The sequence below is a fragment of the Hirundo rustica genome, chromosome 4 (genome assembly GCF_015227805.2).
Source record: "Hirundo rustica isolate bHirRus1 chromosome 4, bHirRus1.pri.v3, whole genome shotgun sequence".
NCBI classification, from domain to species: domain Eukaryota; kingdom Metazoa; phylum Chordata; class Aves; order Passeriformes; family Hirundinidae; genus Hirundo; species Hirundo rustica.
This window is the reverse complement of record NC_053453.1, coordinates 64,505,342-64,532,449: the sequence shown is the minus strand read 5'-3', so window position 1 is coordinate 64,532,449 and position 27,108 is coordinate 64,505,342. Positions and strand designations below refer to the sequence as shown.

General features: G+C 41.1%; 1 protein-coding gene across 15 annotated transcripts in view; it reads right to left on the bottom strand.

Moving 5' to 3' along the window:
- The window catches only part of TMEM178B (transmembrane protein 178B), a 236,879-nt gene that overhangs the window by 191,774 nt on the left and 17,997 nt on the right, over positions 1-27,108 (bottom strand). For 11 of the 15 annotated variants that reach the window (XR_009207748.1, XR_009207749.1, XR_005700483.2 and 8 more), the window contains exon 1: positions 13,252-13,422. The exons of the other annotated variants lie outside the window; for them this stretch is intronic. The gene's annotated coding sequence lies outside the window, so the exon portion shown is untranslated. Of the gene's footprint in view, positions 1-13,251; positions 13,423-27,108 lie in introns of those variants that run through there. 15 annotated transcript variants of the gene reach the window in all.

The following is a 27,108-nucleotide window of genomic DNA, read 5'->3' as shown; positions in this document are numbered from 1 at the left end:
CCATGGATATTGTTAATCTTTCTGCCGCTGTCTGAAATCATAAGTGGTTTCTCCCACCAGAAGGAAATTATTCTTGAAGAAGTATTTGAAATAGGAAAAGTTGGTGGATGTGATCAAAAAAATTTTTTTCCAATTGACTGGACTGTGCCCTTACTTATCCTGTGATGAGTTTTGCAATAACATCATATGCCCTTGTGTACAGAAGGCTTAGGCATTGAGCACCTCTTCACAAATGCTACACTAACTCATTTCTGGTGCATCAAGTTCTTGCTGCACTCAAATGTACTTCAGTCAACAGCTTTGGGCTAGAATCTCAACATTGCTGCAGTCACTCTGCACCAAATGACAACGAGTTTAACAGAAGATGACAATACTGGAAGGATAAATGACCTTTCATGGGATTAGAGGGAACCAGAATCTGAGAAGGGACCAACTTCTCTCCAGCCCCAAACTTCCTTTTGTTTATTCCCAGTACAAATATGCCAATAGCTGCCAGCTATGGGAAAATTAGCAGCAATATGTCCTGTTGCCAGACAGCATGATCTTGAACAAGGAATGAAATTATTCTAGTCAAGTCTCAAAGGTATTTAGTATCCAAGGACTTTTGCTAAGATTCATTATATTTCTCTTAAGACATGCATATTATGTGCTTTAATGCAGAAATAAACAGCAGAAGCCAGCCCAACTTAGGTAACAGGGCAGCAGTACAGAGTAGGGAAAACCCCTATAGGTCTAAAAGCCTTCTTTTTTTCTATGCCAAAAAAAGTTAGATGGTTATAAAATCATGTGACCTGAAGTTAGGCCCAGAACTGGTGTACATTTGAATGTATAAGGTGTGGGATGAGAATTTCTCATCCCATTGACTGCTGGGCCAGTGCAGAATGGAGGGCATATTGGAATTCAGTTTAGGAGGGTATGGTGACATGATGTTCCCTTGCCTAAAACATCCTCTTGTCTTTCAATAAATGTCGTCTACCACTTCTTGCACCTTCGCATCTGAAACATCAAATCAAATCAGAGTCACAACATGAAGATCTCCCATCCACTGCAATGAAAGATGTTCTGACCAGGACAAGCTGGACTAAATGTTTCTGCTGCTTGTCAAGAAAGATGTAGAGAAGGAAAGACACCATTCAAAGTGCACTGAGCAGCATTAGATAATAGAACTCCATGGATGGCAGCAATAAGCATTCTGCACATCTGAACACCTTTGACACCACCCAATGCACCCCACCAGCCTCTGCCTGAAATGCCAGCTAAATCCCACTGGGGTTTATAGCCTGAAGTGTTATTCAGCCCTTTACAATTCAAGAACCTGTTTTATGGTCCTCATCCTGACAGAGGAAGTAACCACATCCCAAAAGATCCATCACCACACATGGGTGAGCTCTATTCAAGCACCATTTGAAAGGTGTGGAACAGGCCTTTAACATCACACTGGTGAAATTCAGATTTAGAGAAAAGGGGCTACAAAACCAGGTATTGATTCAAACACTGTCAGCTCAGGAATTACCTTTTTTACTCTATACTCCTAGTCTGAACTTTAATAAAGGCTTGTGTCTCAGTAGCCTCTGATAGCATCCAATGAGACAAATGCTGTCCAATTACACAGAACAGAATCTGTGCCCTGAAAGACTTGGCTGATCCTGTTTAGTTCCTCCCCTGCTCAAATAGTTAATTTTGTCTAATATATAAAGGTAAGTCTTGAACTGCAATATTTTATTTTAGAAATTAAAAACCCCATGATTCAGCATCCTATGTGCTTCTGGACACATTTTTATCTATACAGTTAACTCTAGATCCAAATTTTTATTTTAGCTACTGCTCTAAAATTACCTTGCACAGTCTATTTCTCTATAATGTCTGAAACTATTTACTAAAGACAGTATTGCTGCCCAGCATTAATTTATGTACTATTCTCCTCCAAAAAAGCATGAGGCTTCAGTTCATTGAACACAGGATGAGGTGAAAAAGATCCAGGATAATTCTAAACATGCCTTCACTGGATCATCAGACACTCTGATGCAAAGGATGAAGACAACATGCCAATCTAACAGAAAATACATTCAAGGGGAAACATCCCAACCTTTAAGAAAATATGCCATTAGCTTATTATTCTTATCTCCTAGGGTTCTGCTTTATCAGGTTTAATTACAGCAATTGTGACAAAAATCATAGTAAAGAGATACAGCTGCAAGCTTATCTTGCCCAGAGATTCCACCCACCGGGGTAAAGAGGCAAATGCAGCACCAGGAAGAAACTGCAGTACAAGCTCAATGAGCTGCACGTGCAAATCATTTTCAGCAAAATTATTTCTAAGGACAGCCTACCTTAAAGGGAACAAGAGATTAAGGTGGCAGGCACAAGGCTGAGATTCAGGAGGCACTCCCAGGACAAGAAGACTTAGGAAGGAGAAGCAAAATGCCCATCTCATACTGCAGTAGAAATACAGTAAGGGTGCACAAGTACCAGACTCACTGGGAGCACAGTCAATACCTCAAACTGAACACTCAGGTCTGCTGTATGACTTTACTGGAATCAGCTAAAGGTGACACATGTCCTCCCTCAAGCAACTGATCAGCCTGATCATGCTGGAGAAAATAACACCCCAATTTAGATGGTTAACAGAAGGCATTACAGAGTTTGTGCTTGTAGCTACACAACTGGGCAACAGGCATAAAACAAAGAAAAAAGGAGCTAGCAGCACAAAGCTCTAAAAGGAGTGAGAAATAAAATTTGAATATCTGGAATTGATACCATTATCATGTATGTTTGTGTAATGCATTTGCAAATGTGATAGATTTTACACTTTAAGGATTAAACAGCTTTTCTGAATGGAGCCACAGCAGATGCAGGATACACAGAGAATCATTCTCAGTACAGGGACACAGTTCAAGTAAGATACTCCAATCCTGGAATACCAATAAGTGAACAGCTCTCAAATGTGCAAGAATGTGACTTCATCCACACAAAAAATAAGTCTTTGCCAGGAGCACACACAAAGGAAAGACTGGATGCTGACACTTCATAATGGACTGAATGAAAAGCTACTTGGGGAAAGACAGAATCATAGAATAGGTTGGGTTGGAAAGGACCCTGAAGACCACCCAATTCTAATCCTCTTGCCACAGGAAGGAATACCTTTCACTAGGATCAAGTTGCTCAAAGCCGCATTCAACCTGTCTTCAAACTCATCCAGTTCCAGAGCTTTAATATTTTTATAAGATTTAATAAACATTTTTCTAAAAGGAGAGCAAGTGGTCTAGAACTGTAGAGAATGGCAGAAATTCCTGGGTATTATTTCCCACATTCCAGCAGAAATCTTTCCCACTGGAAAATAATCAAGTTATCTGAAGAAATGAAAAATAACAGTATTCATCTGTTGCTTCATAGACTTTCAACTATGGAATAAAGATTTTACTATGAAATTTCATGACAATAACTTACTTTAAAGAAGAGTATGAAGTACTCTTGACATATAGACCATGATATTTAGACCACTGAGGTTGTCTTGAAAAAGAGAGCAAAAGAAAATACCTTAGTTCTCTATTTAGATTTCCTATGGACTTGGTGACATTTATTGTAATCCAGCTGTGCTATGGCAGTGACTAGAAATTTCAGTTTTGGACCAGGTTCCCAGAGCCCAGGCACTGTGGGAATGTGAAACTAATACTGTCCCAGACCCAATTTCTTCACCATTTCATAAAAATTTCAAATGCTTCTGCATGTCTCCAATATCACACCTATAAACTGATTCTGTACTGGGGTAGAGAGATGTACTCAAATAACCAAAAATCATATCTAGATATACTATTAATATTCAAAAACCAAGAAAATACAACCAATTGGAATGATCTTATGAGGCTCAAACTGTACACATCACCTACAAGAGTTGTTACTTGAGGCCAAGCCTGCAATTTTATTATTCATATTATAACAGGACAAAAAAAAAAAAAAACAGTCTGAAATAGTCCTGGTTGTATATAAGACTCAAAATCTTGTACCCCAAAAGGAAGTAAGAGCATGCAGACTCTTGAGAAAGTAGGACATGGTCACGTAAGCTGCACATTGCCTCTGTGGCAAACTGTAAGCCTCAACTCACGCGCCTCTGATTCTGCCCAATTAGGATAATTTAAGCCTGAAGCTTTGATCATTCTGGAGCCCTGATTCCACGCGATGAAGTACAAAAACAGTGAAGAGGTTTACTTCAAATGGTTGCACGTGACCCATGGCAATAATAGAACACTTGACTCACTTCAGCACTGGACAGCTCTGTAGCTTCTCACCACTGACGCTACAGAACCAGAGAGGCGAATATGCTGACCTGGACATGAAGCTGAGCACGATTTCCACTCAGCTTTTACTCCTAATCCTATAAAGTGAATCCAAGAAATACAATGTGGCTGTTGTGCACAGGAGTTGAAGGAAGCCAATCTCACTTTCAATAGGAGAAAAGCAAACTCACATCACCACAGACACTCCTACCAGGAGAATATTTATGAGGAGATTTTAAAATCATTTTTAAGCTACGCTAGATATAATCAGTTGCTTATCTCTATCTGGAGAACACTGGTGCCTGCTGGATCCTCATCTCAGAGTTAAAAAGGACAGGGGTAATCACTCAAGTGCCTTGTCAGAAATGGGTACCATCGTACTTGCAGCAATGTGCACACTTACAGTTGTGCTGCATCAGGGATGCAGTCAGGCATTGTGAACTGCATTGCTCTGCCGCATCACTTAAAAGCACCATGGAAGGTTCTGACAGCATCTTTCATTAGGGTTAGGGCAGTGCTGCTCCCATCAATCAAAAGGAAAGTGAAAGCACTCTCCTGCCAGAGTCCACAGCTTGTCGTGGCAAGGAGGTCCAGGCTCCTGTGCCATGAATTACCTGGTTGGAAGAACCACAGCTTGTTTCAATATTAAAAATAAATATCCCTTTCATTGGTTTAACCTTTGGTCCCTTAACCCTGCACAGCACCTCCAACAGCAATCACAACTCATAAGTATTTAGGGAGGGACAGCAGCTTCTCCCTATTCCAGAAAAGGAAGAGTGAACTGCACTATTTAGCATGAACCCACACCAGATGATAATGAAATGAATTAGCAATAAAAATTTATTTCATGTATAAAAACCTTTTAAAAGAGAAATAAGCCAGGCTCCAAATTAGCATTAAAATTAACTTCCATTGATGCTCTGCCAGTGCTGCTGAACAAATGTTCTTTGCAGAAGCCGAGTGGATTGATGATTGAGTGCTATCAATTAACATGAACTGTTGTACTAGTTGCTTCATCTGGAGATTAAAGCATTTAGTTTAAGGAGAACAGAAAAATGCAGCACCACTAAGGCTCCCCCCTTTCTGCATTTCTCTCCATTTCCAATACCTAGTCTCTGGCATGACTAGCATTCTTTCCTGAGCATAATTCTCTGCATTTAAGTAACCCACAACCATGAAGTCAAAACAAAAATTCCATCTTATAGGAATTAAAGCTCTAAATAGAATGGCTCACCAACAACAAAGCGAACACACAACTATGGCTGAGTGATGTTCAGGTGACTGGATGCAGCTTGTGCTGGTTTCTGTCCCTGTGGCTCCCTGGCAAGATGACAAATCTCTGTTCAAGGTGGCTGCCTGTTCCTTCATACATTTTCAAGTGACACTACCGAGTCTTTCAGCCCTCTTCCTCGTCAAATATCAATTTGATATTGAGAGTGTGATGCTTATATCTTTCTCACCTTATAAACCACCCAATTTTGTTGATCCATGCCAGTGAGCTGCAGCTGGAGGCATCTAAGCAGTGAGCATGTTGTGACAACACTGAAGGAGCATCAAGAAGGGGAAAATTACATATTGAGAGTATTCTGACTGCCCCAAAAATTTACGTACATTCTGCCAGGTGACTCAAAACACTCACAATCAGCAGTCTAGACTGAAGCAGATGTCTGGGGAACAGTGCACAAACTATTCTGGCCTTTATGATTTGTGCCCAGTCATCATCTGCGTGTTTTGCCTTGGACCCAGGAAGGGTAGGACAGGTACACAGGCTGTGTCTCAAGGCTTGGCCTCAGCAGAGTTTCTCTGTACTGACTGCAAGTCCCACTGTGATAACCAAATTCCACTAAGTCATGGGATCTCAAAGCAGGCAAATTCACTACAACACACTCCAAATGTGCGATGTTAGCAAACACCTGCTAAAGCCATGGGAAGCCAATTCACGATACTCGTTACTATTAACATCTATATTAGCACAAGAGTTATGCCTGAAAGGAATGGACAACTTAATACCTAAAGTACATCCATTGCTTCTCTTTGCTCTTTAGGGGCCAAGAAGGATCTACTCCAGTAGCTGTAGCCAAACATGACTTCACTTGGCTATAGCACGCTCTCCCTACTAAAATACCCTGTAGATACAAATAAATAACAGCAGGTATGGAAAGGAGTTAAGGAACTGACTAAGGCCATGTTCCCTTCTCAGTTTTGAGATGAGGTGGAAAGTCAGTGAAAAAAACTCCTGTTGACGGCAAGAGCTGCAACAAAGAAGACTCACATCACCAGAGCAAAACTATCAGCTGCGAGAAGGCAGAGATTAAGACTGAAGCCAAACCTAAAAAAAAAAAAACCAAAGGTGAAGTCCCACATTTTGGAGTCACCCAAGAAAAAAGGCCTAAATTTTATTTCTTCATATGTATCTTAAGACATTTGTGGCTGGGACTATACATAGCAGTTGCTTGCAATAGCAGATGACTACACCAATTCAGCAGCTCTCCCTAGTCCTGCACAGAGGTGTCAGGAGAAGACAGTAAAAAATTATCTGTATTTCTTGGACATGAACAGGGAAAAAAACACAAGAGTAATTAAATATTTTAATTTGCCTCTCTAAGTTCTGCCGCTGTGACCTCACTACATTATTTGAAGTACTCTCTTCTCAGCTAACATTTTTATTAAGAATAAACCACCTCTAGCCTCCATTCCACTTTAACCACCATTACCCACCCATAAGACTTGCTCAGCACAGCCATTGAAATTCCTCTGAACAGCATCAGAGCTATGCTGCCTCGTACAACAGAGCAGCAGGGAATACTTTAATTAGTGTTCTCTTCTGAAGGGTAAAAAATATTCTGAAATTACTTTGCCTGGTAACAAACTGCATCTTTCACACTATTGGAGAACTGAAACTGATGCTTGCTTCATGTACTTTCCTTAGTTTAATTTTTTTGTTGCTTTGTTTTTCAGATTTGCTTCCATCACAATGAAAGCTACACAAAATATCACAAAAGCAACGGAGAAGGGAATGTCAATATTAAGGGAAATCAAGTTTTCATTTATCCTGCTAAAATAAGTTGTCAAGATGGGTGGTAACAACCCCAGTGGAAAAAGAAAACTTACAAACTACTTGATTTCCCCAAGTTTCCTTTGCATCCCTCACAGGGTGCCTTAGTTCATTGGCTCTGAACACAGGGTGAAACAGAGGTCACTTCTACCTTTCAAAGCAGGTATGGCTCACGCACACACACACCAACACCAAAAGTCTTTATGTGGGTCAGGTTCTGGAGCCATTCCCCTGCCAAGCTGGGCATCCAGTCACCAGCAATTACAGAAACAATTAAATACATGTTTTCCTGCTATGCCATGAAGTGCATTTCAATAACATTCTTATGTTTAATTTTTGTATTAAAATGTTTTCTACTGGAAGATCTCCAGAATGATAAACGTTCATTAATCACCACAAAACTACATGAAAACTACATCAAACAGGTGATCACAGTCAGAGGTTGAGGCCATTTTATATTAGGTCAACACCATGCTGCTCTGCTGACACAGAGCCAACTTGCTGTGAGCCATTCCAGCCCCAGAATTACCTTCCTTGCAAGCAAACACTTTGGCCAACAGCACCCCTGCATTTGTCAATCACCCCAAAACCTTTGGCCAAGAGAAGAAAGGGCAGATCCAGGCATCCATGAACTGATAACCCTCAACTGACTTAGCAGCTGAGCCAGACCACTGATCGTCAGCACAAGCGACCTTCAGGCACTTCTCAGGAAAGCTCATGGGCCAGAGGGAAGAAGACAGGGCACAGCCAGATCCCACATTTTCCCACAGGCCATGGAATCACAGATTTACAGCTCAGCTAGTTGAGTCACCCACACCTCAGGAAAAGATGACAAAAACCTTTGCCATGGCAGCAGGTGGCTCTCACTGCCCACACCTGACACAAAACCTTCTCAGTGAACAGCCCAGAGCATAAGACTTGACTGGATTTAACAGAACCCCAGAAGATACACTCAAGGAGTAGTCTGTATTGAAATAAGGTTTTTGACATTATTTTTGCAATAAAGGTAAGATTTTTCCTGAAAAATCATACTAGCAGAAAATCCAGTACACTGTGTTACAAGCAAACCACTTGATACTAATATAGCTTATTTTTGTTCCAGAACAGGAACAAGCTATTCTGTTGGAAAAGCTGGAGCTGAAACAAGAAAACTCAGACACCAATATTTTTTGCAATTAGAGAAATTGCTAATACATCACTAGGCTGTTTTAATTTCATACCCATGTAGAAGAAAAGACTTGAAACACAGTTTACAGAGCATTTTCACTGCAGAATACTGTTGTGCCTGATGCTCAATCAGAAGAACATAGAAGTTTGGGTACTTTCATTTGTATACATGAGTATTTGTACATATGCATGTTTTAATTAAGCCTTATTAATGTACTTAGTCTATTTTCTCACTATAATTATACAGTTACGCAGAAAAACGTTCAAAAGCCTAGATGACTCAGGAGTTTGACAGCAAGATATGAACTGCCAAATTTAGTCAACAGTACAAACCCAGCTTAAGTCAGTAATCTGGAGCAGACAGTCATTTAAATACATCTCTGACAAGTTTTATCCTTTTTTCTTTGTTAATTGTCTGCTAACAGGCTGCAAATAAAATCTGAAATTTATTCATTATTCAAAATGATTCATAAATGTCTTCCCTGACTAACCCTCGGCCTACAAATATCTTAAGCTATGGCTGTCACAACCAAGTAAACAATTTGCAATTCATGGTGTAACTTATGTAATGAATTTCTTCACCTTATGTAACCAGCTTGAACAGTTTAAAGAGCTGACAAACACAGCATACATTTTTAATTGCATACTCCCAGTTAACAGTTGGGTGGTTAGAGGAATCACCCTCCCAGGAAACATACACTGCCATATGATTTAGGTTGCAAATATCAAGTCTTTTGCTTGAGAACATGCCTTGAAACTCACTTTCTTTGCCCACACCGAGTGAAGTAGGCAAGCCTTCAAGCTATAAATGCTTTTCCACACATCCTTATGCTGTTGTAGTAGTAGTATTAAAAAGCTTCCAATTCAAGCATGATTTTTATAAAATTCAGAAAAATACTATTTATTCCATCTTGTCTACAGTACTGAAAAATTTGGAAACTGCATTTATATGGAAGCTGCAGCATTCTTCCTAGTGCTATAAAGTGTGCCCATAAGCTCTGCACCAAGGGTTGGATCACACTAACATGGGCCATGTGCTCCTCTGCTCTCCTCTTCAGGAGTTAAAAACCAAATATATGAAACTACACTGCAGAAGATGGCTTAAAGGAGTTCCTCAAACAAATTAAAAGCTTCAGACAACTTGAGTTTACCTTTTGTCTCAGAATCCAATTCCAGAGTTTATCACTACATTCAATTCTGTCTTGTACTGAACTAAAATTTTACATTTCAGTCCATTATTAATCATTTTTTCTATACGTTTCTCAAAACCTTGCTGTAAACTAGAGCTACAGAGAGTTTTATGGTCTCCTGTATTTCCACCCATTTTTCTGCCAAGGTACAAGCCAGATTTCTATACCATTAATAGGGCTCTTAGAACCCTTTCAATTGTGTGTTAAGTCAGGAGAAGGAAGGGGACTTTATTTGGGCTACTATTGAACATGAATAAAGCTCTGAAATCTGGCACTACTGATTTAGTTTTGAAAAAAAAAAAAAAAAAACTCCTAAGCCAATCATCCCAGTGTCCCAGTTTTTAGCATACTTTGACTTCCACCAATAATACTTTGATAGAAAAGTGAAATATTTCTGTGCAGCCAGGCAATAGCTACCAACAGTTCTGGAGTACTCTGATGCTTTGCCCCACTTATAACGCTATAAAATCATGTCAGTTTAATATCAGTTCTCACACAGGTTACAACTCCTATTTTTCACTAAAAGGAACGATTCCTAGACAAGACTCTGCCCAACAGCAACAAGAGCTTTACAAGAGCCCAGGCATGAAACAGCAAGCTCCCCACCATGAGGGCATTGGCATCACATCTGTGAAATACTTCTTGACAATGAGTCAGGGGTGAATTGGATTCCAGGACAGCGGCCTTAAATTTAAAAAAAATCACTTTTCATAACCAAATAATCAAAGTCCTCCATGTTATTTGGTTTGTTTGTTTTTTCTTATTTCTGCCAACTTCTAGTAGTATACTTTTACAGAAACATTACTGAAAATTTCAATATAACAACTAGAAAAGAAGAATTTAATTATAATAACTTTAAAAATTTTAAGTTTTGAAATTTAAGAGAGGAAAGAAAAAAAAATAGCTTATCTTGAGCTACCAAAAAACCCCTATCTAAAAAGTCTGGTACTACCTTTCCACAATTATGTTCTCATTTTTCAGACAGCTCTCACCCCTGGGACTCTGTCTGTCCTCAAGATTTGCCTTTACCAGTGGTAACATGTTTCTGATTATTTCCCCTGGAGGTATAAGCAGCCCTGTGTACTTCCCCTGTCAATACACACACAGAGCTGTATTTTCTTCCTTTCTGCCTATGTTCCACTGCTATTTTAGTCTATTTTTCTGTCTAGACAAATTTTACAGCCATTTGTATTACTGGGCTTTCCTAATAAAAATACCCCTGTGCAATCTGCCATCACTGTGCCTGTGCCACTTCAGGTAAATGTAAACACACAAAATAAAGCTGAAAACACACACGGGCCTCATGTCTTTTGGATATACAATAGTCACACAGGTATGAAATCCAAAAGCATTTATTGCAGTTCTTCAGAGGATTTATTAGACTGCTTTCTAAAGAAAACCCCCAGAGTATAGACGATGTTCCCACCAACCCTAACTCTAGCATTATATCCCAGGCAAATGATCTTTTTAGACAAGACTATAGCACTTACAAAGAGCAGCAACAAATTTTGCATTCTGAGCCAACTGCAGAGCAGTAACCTTTTGTATTTTACCAACACTTCCCACAGTATTTTATCTGTTAACACTCAGCTCCAAGTATGTAGCAATTAAACTCATGGAGGGCAGCTGAAAACCTACCCTGAATATCTTGGTATTGATCAATAACCAGAATAAAACTAAAATAAGGCCAATATTTGTCAATCACATATGTTTTATAAATATTGAGTTTTCTTAGAGCTAAATTGATTTTTTTGCACATTTGGAATGGATGTTGTCAAACAAAACACAGAATAAAACTCAAATATCAATAAGAGTATTAAAATTTAGAACTTAGACATAAATCCTGCATGAAAGAGACAGCCTTTATGGTACTTCTGCCATTTATAATATTCTTCTCAGCAACATCTGGCATGGAGTAGCAGTTATCCCCTAAAATCTCACACAACGTGATACGTATCACAATAAAATTAATTTAATATAATCACTTATAATACATAAAATGTCAATTCAATTAGACTGCAACCATTATAGCTTCCTGGTAATAGTTTTCTCTACAAAAGTGTGACCTAGTACTCTTCCTACTTGTTACTCCAGGGGGTAAAAAAAGTGGTGATACTGCACTATGTAAGGGACCATCAGAAGGTAAGAAGGCTGTCAGAGCCACTGGTTTCGGCCTATTGAAACTCATAGACCTATAAAGCATCTCAAATGGAGGTATGGATCCCTGAATAATGACTTTAAGCTTAATGACAATAGCCTCACTTTTCTCATTATCTTTCACAAACCCATAGAAATAGTTCCTGGACCATTGGTCGAAGACCATTACTTTAGGGCAGAGAAGAATTACATGCTGACACTCACAGTACTGCTGACTGAGTCATAAGGTGAATAATTACACACTCTGCAGCAAAGCACAAACTCCTGGGGCTGGCCAGTCCAAGGCTCTGTGCCAGCACACAGGGACCTGTAGGAGCAGCAGCTCCAGAAAGCAAAGTGCTAGGAAGGAAACTACACACAGGTGTTAAACTGCACACAGCAGATTTCATCAGGTAATGACTTAAACAGGGTTGCAGCTGGAGAACTTTTAACTACCCTCCTCTCTTTCAAGTCACCAACCCCGCTAATTCAAAAACCCCGAACTGAAAACACAACACTAAAGAACGGGAAGAATCCTATTAACTCAACAGAACCAATTTTTCCTGATCACTTTGGCCCCTAAACCTTTTTTGGGGAAAGTGTTGACAAATTCTCTGTTGCTTACATCTTTTTTCACTTACTCTTAAGTAAACGTAGACCAAACATACATGAAGCACTTTTCCCTTATTGCTCATTCACCAACTCCACAGGCCCAGTCACAGCAAGTCCAGGACCCCCTTCAGATGCACAAGCATAGAGCCATTGTGTCCTGCCAGGGCTGCAGCAGCTTCAGAGGAAGCTCTCAGGTCCATGTAGACCCCAAGCTACAGCCTCCCTAGATTGAAAGCAAAGAAGTTGAACCTCCAGCCTGCACAGAGACAACCTCACGCGCCATCGGTTTTGTTACCAGGATCACACGCTGCTGTTCTGCAAACCAAGCCTGCGTCACCCAGCCCTGGCACTCCCCAGGTGGATGTCAGTCACTGCCTTAGGTGGCTCAGAGAAGAAACCTCCACAGCTCCTCCTAAGGGGTGATGATCCCCCAAACCAACATCCAAGTCTCCCCAGGCCAAGGGAAGAACCAGGAAAGGAAAAGATGCCACATCATTGCACAGCTAGTGTGGTGTTTGTTTTCTCATCCTGCACAAGCCAGGAGGACATCGGGGAGGTACCTGCAGCACCAGCAGCAGGTCCCCTGTCACCTCCCAGACCAGGGAAGCTCCTCATCTGAAGGAGACGCCACTTCTGTACCACAGAGCTGCACTCCAGGGCACACAAGGGACCTCAGCCAGCCACTGCTTTTGCTCACAAAATGTGCCTACAAGAAGAGCTGTACCCAGCTGAGGAGATCACCACAGCCTACCCTGCTGGTTTGGACCACCGAGGCCACAGCACCTTGGTCCCTGCCTGCACCCAGCCATGCACATACCTCATTCAAATGGCGTGAAGAGCCTCACAAGGGGAGCAGGCCCACAAGATGGAGCACAGGGGCTGGTAATGGGGTCCAGCATCATAGCAAGGAGGACCCCAGGACCACAGCACCCCTCAAAGTGTAAATCATGACCTGGTAGCAGAGCCACAAGAGCGTAACAGAGCTACAGGAGCGTAGCGGAGAAAAGCCAGCCCCCTCAGGCTGAGCTGAAATGGCCCCCGGGATGGGTGTGGGGGGCCCAGGTGGAGCCAGTTCGGGCCCTGAGGATCCATGACTGCTCCCAGCTGGCACTGCCTCTGCTGAGGAGTAGCTGCATCTGCCACCAGAACCTTGTGCCAAGAGGAGTTGTTTTCCCCACAGAGACACGGAGGAGCCGTGCCCAGAGTGGAGATCCCCGCCACTGCCTCGTTGGCTGCCCTGAGCTGAGGGATCGCAGCTACTGCAAGTGGCGTCCAGTCAGGATCTGGCCCTGGAATGGCCGGGCTTGGGTGAAGTGTGGTGTTTCCTTTTCCCTCAAGAAAACTTCTAGATGATAAAAGGCAAACAAGTTCCCTCATAAATTTTCCTAGGATTATTTACAATGTTCTCTCGGAAGAAGCGATTATCAACCAGGGGCCTTATGTATCTCCCCTTCAAGCACACTGAAATAAATGAGTTGTCAAGAACAAGAGAAAAGTGCACAAAATTTCCACCTCTGCACCAGTGCTTAGATGGTACTTGTGCTTCTGTCTCTTACTTGCCTCACTCCTCCAGAAACCCCTGGCATGAGCATCCTTCTGCTCATGGTCTTGAATTTTTTTCTGCACCTCACCTACAGTCCTGAAGCAGTGCCCAAGCAGGTGTTGTGCCTGCCAAAAATGACCTTTGGAAATATTTAGCAAGCAAGGACCAAAGGTCTGATCCAGGCACTCCAGCTTTGGATGTAAATAGACCACTGCAGATGAACAAAATTAAAGCAGTCTGAAGTTTACCTGGGGAAGAAACCAACATTAACAGTAACATGAACCTCACCCGAGTGTGTGGAGGCTACTGCTATGGGCTACACTCAGAAGAGAAGCTGGGTCTCTGGCAACAAAGAAATTTGTGAATCAGCACAATGGAATAACAAAGAAACAACCTTTGTTCTTCTTACCTGTATGGCAAGGTACCTGATGGGTAAGCTCACCAGTTTTTTATAGGTTTAGATATTAAGATAACGTATTTGAAAGATTAGGCTAAATTAACAAGATTCCTGAAACTTGTACACTCACTGGGAACATAATATGGATATCATAACCATGTAGCAATAGATTAATATGCAGATTTGATGTGTTGGGTTAGAAGAGGTCATTTGAATGATTGGTCCATTCACAAAGATTGTTTTGGAAGAAACAAAAGGTGTGGTAGAGGAAAGCTGTCTCAGACAGGTGAGCAGGTAATCTCCAGTTCACCTCACTTCTAGGGCAGGCTGACTCCCTGCAGCACAGCCTCCCAAGTTTTGCCTCCAGGGCCTGTTACCTAGCTCTGTAGATACTTCACTGACAACACAGTACTATATGTTTGAACAGTAAAAGGTTCTTTGTAGTTTTCAGACTATTTTGTCACTTCCTTCTGTGTCATTTCTTAATATATACCCCTTTAAGTCACACAAAGTAATTCTTCTCCTCTTAGTATTAACACCCACCAAATATTTGTAGTCTCTTCATGCATGCCCACCTTCATCTCTTACCCACATTAAGCACACCTAATCTTTCAACCTAAATCATTCCTGAAGCCAGCCTGATAATTTTTGTTGTTTTTCTTTGAACTCCTCTCAGTTTATTGAGACACTGCTATTAAAGTTCTGTGCAAGGCTTGATGTGATAGTTTTAGATGTATATGCATCAGAAGTGTATAGAATTAATCTATTATCACCTTGAACTGCAACATAATGCTCCTGTATATGCAGTGCAAACACTGCTTTGCAGATTAATATAGAATGTCCTATCCTGAGTTTCTGAGCTGATCTCTGGGCTTTTGATTCTTTTTGAGAGTCATGAATTCCAGATTATTTTCATATCTTGCTTTTTCCATTAGTAGAGACACAGGTTCTGAAAAATCTCAATAGAAGGAGCATCTGGAATACAATGTAATATAGAAAACAGTATAATAATCAGAAAATAAGTTTTCAATGTATTTTTCAAAGTCTCCATGACATTTTGCCCTAAAGAAAAAGCTGGTTTGGCTGAATTCTTGTTTAGTCTCTGTGTGTACAGTGATTACTGCTGGGATAGCAAAGGACCACCAAATCCCACGATCACACAATCCTGTCACCACTGCAGAGCATCATCTATCACTACATACAGCTCTTACAGCCTCGGATTATGTGTAGCTGCATTCGCATGGTGAAGGAAGCTCAGGGACAGGATGACAAGGAGACAAGGGGTACAAAGTCTTGCTGACAGATGGACAGGAGGTTCAGAAGACAGTGAGAAAACAGCACTGGAGAAGGGGACTCAAAGTCACCCAACTCACTCATACACAGGACAATTGAACAAGTCCACAGAGGAGGATCCCCCAGACATCTTTAAGAGGCCCAACCTTGCCTCATTGATAAGGTGTAAGTCTCCTCTCTTTCCTGGACTGATTGCTGTGTTGAGGCTCAGGGAGAAAACCAGTTACCCGTGTGTCCCTGCTGCAAGAGGCCACGACTGCTGTGTGCTGGCCACCCCTGGTTTTTCAAAGATAGGGAACATTATGAGTTACACAGCTTGCATGGAAAGACACAGGTTCTATGCAAAAGAGGCAGGAGATGAAGACTAGAAATAACAGGCCAGCTTGAAAGGACAAGACTAATAATAACAAAATAAGACTAAGGAAAGGGACATAAAAAAAAGGAGCAGAGTAGAGCAGGGATCAAAGGAGCAGAAAGAATGGGAGTATGAAGGCTGAGAAGAAAGGCTGTGACAGCCCCAGACTGTCACAACCCAGCACGGCAGACTGCATCAGGCCATTAAGAACACGATTTTGTGTCACAAACAAATATGATCCAAAGGAGGTCCTGGCAGCTTCCAAAGGGACAACCTCTACATTTCAAACACACAACAGACCCCAGACTGAGACACTAGTGGGTGAGCTGGTGTTTGAAGGCAATAGCCAAAAGCCATTTCTGATGAGACAAAACCTGGCCTCACATCTGTTTGAGAAGCCAACAAAGATCTCATCTTTGCCCAGACAGTAACTGAGTAATTCTATCAGCATTGTGACAGTAATATTCCTTTCTCTAATAGCACACTCTTTGCTAACAGATTTCAAATGCCTTACAAAGGAGGGATTTCCATTGCCACTAGCAGGTGAATTGGCTGAGGTGCAGGGGGTGAAGCTGCTTCCTAAGCTGGACTAGCAGAGATCAGGAAATTGAAACTGGCCACCTCTCCTCTGCTCCAGGATTCCCTCCTATAAGCATGATCTCTTTCTCTGCTTAAAGAGCATCACTTCTTCAAATTGCTTATGCTTCTTCTGGTTCCTTACTGCTACCCTGGTGAGAGGAAAAAAGCCAGGTGACATCCAGTCTTCCTTCTAGCATTCATCACCAGACATGAGGTAGTTGTGGTTAAGGAGAAGGACCAGAGTCCTCTCAAGCAGAGAGATACCTCACTCACCCTGCACCCAGCCAGCTTCCCCCTCCTTGCCTGAACACTCAGCATGCTAAGTACATGATGAGTGGATTAAAATAACATTTAAGACAAGACTTAACACTCATTAAAAGGAGGGGAGATCTCAAAGCAAGATCAACCTGCATCATCACCTCAGCCTAAAGAGATGGGAGGTGGCAGTTTGCCACACAAACCGCTGCTGCTTTATGTCACAAAGGGTGTCAGGCTGCCACACATGTACATTAAATACACAAATGCACATGTCAACGAGCTCAGAAGGGTGTTCAGTATCATGTGTCATACCCCATGAGTTACCATGCTCAACAAGGAGAGCTATGGGTCTGGAAACCCCAAATCTGACTTCATTTTCCATTGACCAGCTGATCCCTTTGCAGAGTAGAACCCCAGATATTCCTACCTTGTCCTGTCACCCCCACTCCTTCCCATTTTTAATCCCATACACATATTTTGCTTTAGAAGATGGGCCCAAAGGTGAGGGGAAGGAAGGCAAAAGATATTTCTTCCAGGCCTATTATCACAGGGGCTAACCAGTGGATTTATCAGGGAAATACTTTGTTAAAGTGAAATGCATTTCTGGTGGAGAAAAGCATTACATAAAACCAACTCCATATTAGGACATCTGCTCTTTGGATCATCCTGTTCTGGCTTGCTTTACAGATAGCACACATTAACCAGCTAATGATGAAGAGTCAGCCTAGCTATGGATGAATGGTTTGGATTAATCTCCTTTTGTCTTGTGTATGATAAACACCAACTTGTCAGCTAAATCCTGTCTATAGAAACTTTATTAAGGATGATTATGCATGAGTCAGAAAGGACACAGCTTGACTTTCAGATCTCAATTTGAGTTTAAGGGCTGGCTGGTTAGAAACATCACCTTGAAAACCAAGTAAATTTGATCTGGATGCCACTGAAGAGGATAAATACCGGAGTCTGGTGATGTCATTTTTCTCCAAAGTCACTTTTCTGTCTGCAGCAAATATTACCTTTATTTGAACAAAGACCTTTATTTTGACTTTTCTTATCTTTGTGCTTTATAAACTATGTTAGAAGAAAAAAGCAAAAGACAAAAAAATGGAAAACATAATTGTCAGTTTGGGGCAATGACATCCTTAGCTGTTACACTATGTATAGCTGCAGAGCAGAGAAACCAATAAAAGCTATTTATAGGGATTTTAAGTTGAGTAGATAAAGGTCAAGATGTTTACCTGGCCCATTACTAGAGTCAATGGGCTGGAGGATGTTTTAAAAGAACCAAAGGGGGATGAAATATTTACATATCCATACTAAAGTTAAACTTTATGAAAATTTAATGCATTTAATTTTCAACTTATTTTTGCCGTTTTTCACATTCAAGTGCAAGATCAAGCTAGCAAAATTAAGATGCCTTTTTAGTAAAGATCCCTCAGAAACAGATGGGAAAATTAGAAAAATAAGGAACAATTAAATTTGAATCAAGCAGAATAAAATTTTTAAAGCTTTTCAGTGAAATGTTAAGACAAAAAAAATCATTTTAGGTCAACCCAGAATGTTTTGGCAAAACAGTAAAGAAATGCTTTGATTTTTAACTGTATCAATTTTTCCTTGAGAAATATTCCCTAAAAAAATGGAAGTCTATTTTTAGAATATTAGAAATTGTCATAGTTTTCACAATTATATCTGTCATACTGAAAAATTTACTTTTTCACTGCCTTGTTTCCCTTGACCCTTCCTTGCCTTCTGTATAGTGATTATTTTGTCACTGTGCTTGACAAAAATTCACAAAACCCTTTGATTCTCCCCCACATTGATAAGTTTAGCATTTTTGAAAAAAATTGGACCAGCTCTGCAATGGCAGTAATTCAACCATGTCATAGAGACATCATCCTTCTCTTTTCTGTATGTCTGATTACATTGACCGGAGGCTTTATTCAGAATCATAATACTGGAGACAAGAGTCTCCGTTTCTCTTCATTCCCTAGGCAGACCATTACTAGAGCTATTCAAAAAGAAAGGATGCTTTTATAGCTAAGGCATAAGACTAGGGGTCAAGAGTTTTGTACACGCTTCCAGCTCCAGCACAGATTTTTCTAAGATTGCAGACAAGGAACCTGAGTTTCTTGGCAGAAAAAGGGAAAACAGAATATCTCAATAATTCTTCCACTGTTTAGATTTTACACTTTGAGGCAGTCTTTTTCCTTCAGGACAGTAGTCAACTCAGATCCACAGTCCTTAATCAAGGACTAGGCCTTCTGCTGGGCTCCTTGGTAGAAATCTCATCCTGAAGCTCAGCTCTAATGTTTTGAGGTGATTTTTAATGCACCCATGACTGCAGGACTGCACACAGCTGCAGAAGGAGCCCAAGTGCAGGCACAGAGTAATGCTTTCCCTCACTGTAGGGAAAGTCAGAAAGACATGATTTAGCAACAGCAAAGAGTCAGCCTCCAAGAAGGCACTTCCCAGTGCTGTTTCCCTATAACTGTGATGAGAGGAGAGGAGAGATAGGAGAGGAGAGGAGAGGAGAGGAAGAGAGGAGAGGAGTAGGAGAGGAGAGTGATAGGAAGTAGATGGAGGAGAGGAGAGGAGAGGAGAGCTAGGAGAGGAGATGATAGCATTCAATCTTCTATTCCTCTTATTGCTTCTTTCTCTTTCTCATTCTTTCTCTTCTCTTCTTTCTCTCTCTCTTCTCTTCCTTTCTCTCCCTGGAGTGAGTGAAGTCTTGGGTTTTCCAGCAGGCAGTAGTCAACACGTGCTTACCGAGATAAATGAATAAATAAAGCAAAATCAAAATTAAATATCTCAGTTACTAAACCAGGGGCTTTCAGCTGACTCAAATTAAATGTCTGCTTTGGTGTTTCAGTTCTGAGAAAAATCCGCTATTTTGAATTTCCGGATCAGTTCTCGCAAGCCTTTCCCAAATTGAAAATCTGCTGCCTGTAGCTTAAAGCAAAATGGACCAACTGTTCTCTCCTCCTGGGCCATGACTCTGGCTCTGCATCTCACCCCATCTGTACCCCAACAAAGCTGAGTACCTCTGGGTAGTCACATCAAGTCTGATGGTTCTCTGTGGCTCGAAAAGACCTGGCACAGAGCATCCCTATTTGTCCACAGTGTGATATTCTGTGCAGAACAAGGCTGAGTGTGTTGCATTGGCACACTGGGTAAAAACTGATGTGCTGGGCACAGCCTGGGCTGCTGGTTTCTGCTTTGCCTCAGAAGAGGTGGGGCAAAGGCTGCCAAAAAGGCTTTCTGCTACCTTGGTATCTTCTGAAGATGGGGGCTGTCTGGGGATTGTGACTGTCCCATGTGCAGAGCAACCCCAGAGACTGCTCTAATTTATGCAGACCTGAAATACCTTTTACAGCTATTTTACAGCTTGTGTTTTTCTCATTCTATTGAAAGTGAATAAGCACAAAACTTAGTCTGTTCTCCTTGTGCTTTTGCTGAGGTTTCAGTCCAGCTGTGCTGACCCTGCCTATGCTTAGGACTTCCCAAAAAAAGCACCATTTGGGATGGTGGTTTAGTCATGCAGACAACTGTCTGCTTATAATTGACTGAGACCAATACATTTCATGTAAGCCACTTATGGTAATGACTTTTGGTCACTAGTGAGGTGAGCAAGGTCAAGTTAAAACCCATGGGTGAGAGACTGCATAGTCCTTTTGGAGTCCCTGAGGACTTCCATTCTCCAGTGATGATAACTGAAGTAGCAGGGTGGATTGCCGGGAAAACTTAATTTGCAAGCAAGAAAATATCTTGGAGCTTGTGCAAAGCTGTCAGCAAAGTGACTCTGCTGGGCTGGAAATATTCTGAGTGAACATGATAAGGTGAAACTGGCCAGCACCAAGGCCTCAGCACCATGTCACTCCCAGGCCTCTATTTTATGGATTTAAGGGAGATTTAAGTTGTGTAGAAAAGATAATTTCTTCCCACAGAGAGAAACTGTCTAGCCCAAAAGCAAAACAAGCAGTAAGTAATTTTAATATCTTTTTTCCCTTTTACCTGCATCTCCTTCTTTTAACTAATTACATAACTTGCTTACTCTTCCAAAATGAATCAGAGTCTGAACTGCATGTTGCACGATGCCAGTACAGTAAGAAACAAAAACTGATCATCCATGACCTGGATCATAACTAAATTACTCCAACCATAAAGCCAAAAGTTCAGCTCATCAGTGTTTAAGGGATGCTTCCCTCCCTTTCATTTCAAAGCAGAACCATGCATCTTCTCCAGAGGCCGCCAGGTCCTCAAGCAGCAGCCCAGAACTTGCTGTTGCAAAGAAGGGGCCAAGGACAAGGAGGTGTAAGAGCTCAGGAAATAAACATGGGGCCCAAAAGTGCTTGTCTTCTTGTTGCTTGAGATAGGCTGGGCAGTGAACACTTTAGGAGTTTTGGCCAGTAAGTGTAGATTCCCTGCAAATTGTATCCCATAACTACCTGCAGGCTATGGGGAAAAAAAAAAAAATACAAATTAAGTTCTTGCTTTTCAATTGAAATACAGCAAATCTCTGGTTTTTAAATAATATGTTTTCTTATGTAGTATAACATCTACGTAGCACTTTTTAAGTGACATGATGCAGCATGCTTGTGTTTAAAACAACAATAATAGCAATCTTATCTCAAGCCCTCAGGATGCTGAGGGGTTCAGCATTGGGTGAAATGTCACCCTTGCAGAAGATAGGCTGAGGAATTTGTGTGCAGCGGTAGCTGGTGATCTGAGCACAGGGGTTTAGAAAAGGGCTGCATTTCATGACCTACAAAAGAGAAAAAAATTAGATTTACATTCCAAATGTGCTGAGCAGCCCTTTCCCTTTAGTTATTAGAGGCACTCGGAATAATTCATAATCGCCTGATGCCAGGGGGAGGGCGGAGGTGCCCACTGCCATTCAACATCAAAATCCCTCCAGGAACAGCAGTAACGTGGTTCTGCTCTTATTTATATTGTGACAAAATATGGCTGCCAGGAAGATACGAGCAAATAACAGAATAAGTAATTCAGTAAGTGAAACAGAAGGTCAAAAAGACTAACAAACATTTCTGTTTCTTCTCCTCCTCTCTCTCCTCATCTTTTATGTACATGCTCTTTCTCTTCACTGCCAAATTTCCCTGATTTTGTGCAATACTTCTCTCCCTTCTTTTCATTATGTACATAAAATTATGGTTTAAAATGCAGCTTTCCCATTTTTCTGCTTACCAGCCTCTGTTGTGCTGCTGATGGTTTTCCTGCATCTGTCCTTCCTTTCCAACATTCCCTGGTGTTCTTCCCCTCGTTTACTGCCTGTTCCTGTCATCATCCTCCACATCCCTTCTTGTGGGACAACTGGCCATGCTGACTTGTTAAGGTAAACTCAGTTCTGAGTTATGTTACAGTAAAATGCTGCTGATGTTGATAAAATCCTCTTGGCTTGATCTTGGAGAAGCAGCCCAATGCGGCCCGGCATTAAGAGCACTCCTAGGCTACATTGCTGTGGCACCAAATCCACCGAAAGCTTTGAAGTGGGTGCATTTATGGCTTTGTGTACTTACACACATACAGCAGTCCAAGTCTTGCTCTACATTCAGAGAAGCCAGAGAACCCTTTGACTGATAGGTAAAATCTGAACTCTTGGTGTCAGGTACTCATTTTCCAGAGCCACAACTTCCGTGTAATGTTCAGTCATAAATTCTGAGTGCAGAAGGCAGCTCTGTGATCGCTCACTCAGATGCCCAGTAGAGGCCGTGGGACTGTCCAGAATTCATTTCTGTTCAAAAAACACAATCTAAGTTTTCAAGGTGTTTTCAATGGAGAATTTGCCACCTCCAAGAATTATTCCTTGGGTTAATAACTTCCCCTCTAAGCGGTCTTATATCTCATTTGAATTCAGCTGGTTTAACCTCAGCTTTCCACCTGTGATGAACCCAGTATCTGCCTGCTAGATGCAGAGTCCCCTCTGAGCAGGTTCTCTTTCCATGTGCAGCTTTATAGCCTATGATGAAGCCATCCCTCAATCCTCTCTTTGTTAAGCTTGGCTGGTTGGGTTCTATAAGCCTTGTATTACCAAGCATGCTCTCCTCAACCGTTTCCACAGAGCTACCCAGTTTGCATTATTATTTAGCACTCCCCAAACTATTATTAGTATACTTTATGGACTGCTTTGTCATGTTTTCCCTAGTTCTTTAATAAAAATGATAGCTAGCCTAATGCAAAGAGCTGTTACCTGTAGCATCTTGTGAAATCTGTTTCATTTCTATAGAAAATTTCATTTTAAACGCCATAATTTACCCAGCATTCAATGCACATCATGTTGATTTCTGTAGTTTATTAATAAAAATATCATCTGGTACCCTGTCAAGTGCCTAAAAAAAGAGAAGGAATATTCAACCAACACTAGCACCTTTAACAAAAAAATTATTTTAATGAGATCTATTGTTATAAATCCATTTCCATTAGTATTAGTTAGTATATCTATATTTAATTATTTATTAATTTATTCATTAATTACATTAGCTGATACACTACTTTTCATAGTATAGTTATATTTAGACTTTTCAAGAGTTTGAATAATATCAGCTTTCTTCTAGGTTGCTGATATTTCACCAGTATCCTGGTAAACTCTAAAAATCACCATTTATATGAATTAAGTCTGGACATTTCCTTAGCTGGGTCTTTTAAAATGCTTGGAATCAAATTATTCAGATCAATTTAATTAAAATGACTGAATTTATTAACTGTTTTGTCAGTCTAAATTACTGCTGGAGAAGAAAGGATTTTGTTGTCATCACATGGCAAGAATATCTCATCTAGGATTTTCCCAAAAGAGAAATAAAAATTATTATTCATTAAACATTATTAAAGATATCCTTGACTTCCACAGGTTTTCTTAATCATTTCCATTTAGCAAAAGACAAATACTATTGTTAGCATTTCTATCATTAATACGCTTCGCTATTACAGGGCATATAATAATAATTTACTTGGATAATAGCTTTTGGATCTTCGCTTCCCATATCAACACAGCTACCTATAGTTTTCCTTCTTGCGCTTCATCTCCTACCTAGCTGTTATCGTTCCAAGGTTTTTTAATTTCCAGATATTTTAGTATGTTGCCCTTTCTTCCTGTATGTGAGAAAAAGCCCATTCACAATTTTTATTTCCTGCTATTTTTACTTCCCCTCATAGCAAAGCTATTGTAGTTTTTAACAATACTGTCTTCTTTCTCAGATATAGCCCTACAGTTTTTTGCAGACATGTAGTAGAATGTCGTCAATAAGTTCCCAATTACCTGTCAAGATTGTTTAGATTTTATCTCCAAATTAATTTGGTCCTCCATTATTTTCACCTTTGTGAAATTTTACACAGTTCTTTCTCCTTTTGCTTTCAGCCTTTAGGGCTTTATTTTATTTAGTACACTTTGCAGTTCAGTGAGATCCATTTCTCAACAGGCAAATATCTACAACTCTTGGATATTTACCTGTCTCTGCATACACAGCTGCAGACACCCAGAGCTGAGAAATGCTTATGCAGAAGGTAAAGGAAATATGCTGAATCCACTCTTCCAATGCCAGACCAGCACAGAACAACCTCACAGGCCCAAATTTGCCATCATGTCACCATACGGCCTGACATCACCTGTGCTGTTAGCACCGTGCTGACCCCAAGAGTCAGCGGCCTGGCTTTAGCTCAAATTCCCTGTACACAACTACAGAGTCATCAAAGTGTACTGAAAGCTCTGAATCTGTGTTTAAAGGAATAATTTAAGTGAGTTGGCAGCACAATTCAAGTCACCCCTAGATATGCAGGGCTCTGTTACCCATGGGTAAAGCAGGCAAGTTTTCTAAGCAAATCCTTTCCCAGCACAGGGGCTTAGTAATCAGTGAAAGCTGCTGGCTCGCTCCCATCCCAGCTGTGGTTCAGCTGCTGCTCAGAGGTCAGCTCTGCAGGCACTTGATAAAGCTTCAATTAAGTGCTCTTCTTGCAGCACTCGCTGATTTACGGATCTTGTGCCCGCATCGGCCATTTTGCTGAATAAGCCCGCGTGACGGCAGGGACCGCACAAGTGCCCAACTTCCCCCGCCTACAGCACAGTTAAGCTCCTCAAGCTTGGGCATCACCAGGAACCTTAAAATAAATAACAATATTCAAATAAGTGCTTAAAAGGATGGGGGGGAATAAAACTGCAGAGACCATAGTACAAATATTACTACAGATGCTTCAGTTGGGTAATTAATAATACATGGCATATCAATTCCAGACAGTTTCTGAGCTGTTATTTCCTCGCAGAGTTGTGCATGTCAGCATTTAGATGCTATTGTGATGGGATGGTATAAAAATTTCAGCGACATGGACATCATGGTCTGCTTCTCTAGCCTGTGTAATAGCCTGAAAGATCAGCGTCCCCCCTAAAAGGTTATGATGGAAAGGCCTAACCTTACCTGCTTGTAAATAGGGGTCACACTTATCTGCAGTGCGCAGCTTTTATCAAAGCCTCGCACCCATGTTCGATTGCTTGGGCTACAAGTCAAAATGGAAAATGACTCATAATGATTGCAAATCCCTCTGGGAAAAATGAAAAAGTAACAAGCCTAAGACGATGGAAATTGGTCGACACAACGCGCATCAAGGAAGATCTGGGTTATTTATACGTGAGTGAGACTGGTTGAAAGGGAACGTTTACATTTGCTGCTTTCACAGAAGAAATGAGTTCTACAAGAAGCCGCAATGCCAGAGGTGTACCGGATTATTCAGCTAAAGACCTAACATTTTTATTTGTAAAGGTAGTTATATTAATTGATATAAAGGCTTGGATTATTTTTCCTTGAACTTTTTTTGGGCAGTCATTCAGAAAAGCAACCTCCAAGTTCACTCAAATATTTATCAGCCCTGGCACAAAGTCTTCCTCTTTGCCAGGAGCATAGTAAAGAAACAAATGAACACAATTTTACTCTCTCCTCAGGAAAAAAAATACACATCCCAGCCAAACAGGCAAACAGAATTTCGCAAGACTGAATTGTTGACATGCTTTTATTATATCAACAAATAAAACGTAACTGCAAGTGTTACATGGCACTTGCCTTGTATATAGGTCATTTTCTCTAGGCAAACCTCCTGCTCCACTCAAGGTGATATTTTAGGGGACTCACATGGCAGTGAAACTATGCAAGGAGTGATTAATAAGTCCCTGGGGGGTTTGGTTTAGAAGGCCTTTCTCCATTTTTTTCTTTAAGACTTTTCACAAGCAAAAATCAATGCTGGGCAAAATCTGTGTCCCACTGAAGTCAAAGGCATGCTTACTTCCAACTTCAGCAAGGCTGACTTAGCTTCCCTGGACTTAAAAGCAGTTTTGCTTGAGCAAGAACAGAGTAAAAGCTATGTGTGATCTTCAGCACGTTGCCCTGGGCTAACTCCAGGGAACACAATCTTCTCAAAGCCCAGCTGCAGACATGAGAACTTATTTAAGACTACTTTAAAATGCAAATTACACCGGCGTGCTCATCATATGCCTATGGATCCAGTAACATGAATATATGCACAGTCCAGAAATATCCATGATCTAACCTAACTCTCAACACCAGGATGCTGTGAGTTAAGAGAGAAAATTCTACATAAGAGTCCATCCTGAACTTACACAACAATGTACAGTCTATCAGAATGGATTTGCTCTGATTTTTCATGCTTTTCTGGGTTTAAGTCTGAACCTCTAACCTCATTTTAGTACGGATTTTCTGCAGACTCACTGACAGAATAAATGACAGGCATCCATGAATTGCAAGGATATAGAAACTGTCCGAAGGCCGAAGCTCTGTGGCCAGAGCTGATACAGTGAATGACTACTATCACGAATTACTTCTTGGCACTGCATTTTGCAGAAGCAATCTGATCACTGATTACTCAACTTATCAAGGAAAAAAAAATAAAATGGCACCACATTTACCCTCACTTAATGATTCTGGCAACCTGAGTTTGTTTTGCCGTGTTGGTGCTACCCACAGCGCCAGACCCATGGCAATGTCCCAAGGCTTACAGGCAGGACAGAATTATCCAGGTCCCATGGAAATGACCATTTGCAAAGCAGGAGCAGTTCCCCACAGGCAGCAGGAGCCCACCCAGCATTGCAGGGGGTCACAGTCTGCACAAGGAGGGGGTGTGTGTCACGTGCCACAGGGTGCAGGAGGTAACAGGCCATGCAAAGTGGGGCTGTCAAACCAGTCTTCCTCCACAAATCACCCCAACGTGATGGCTGTGGAAGACCTGCATTGCCAAA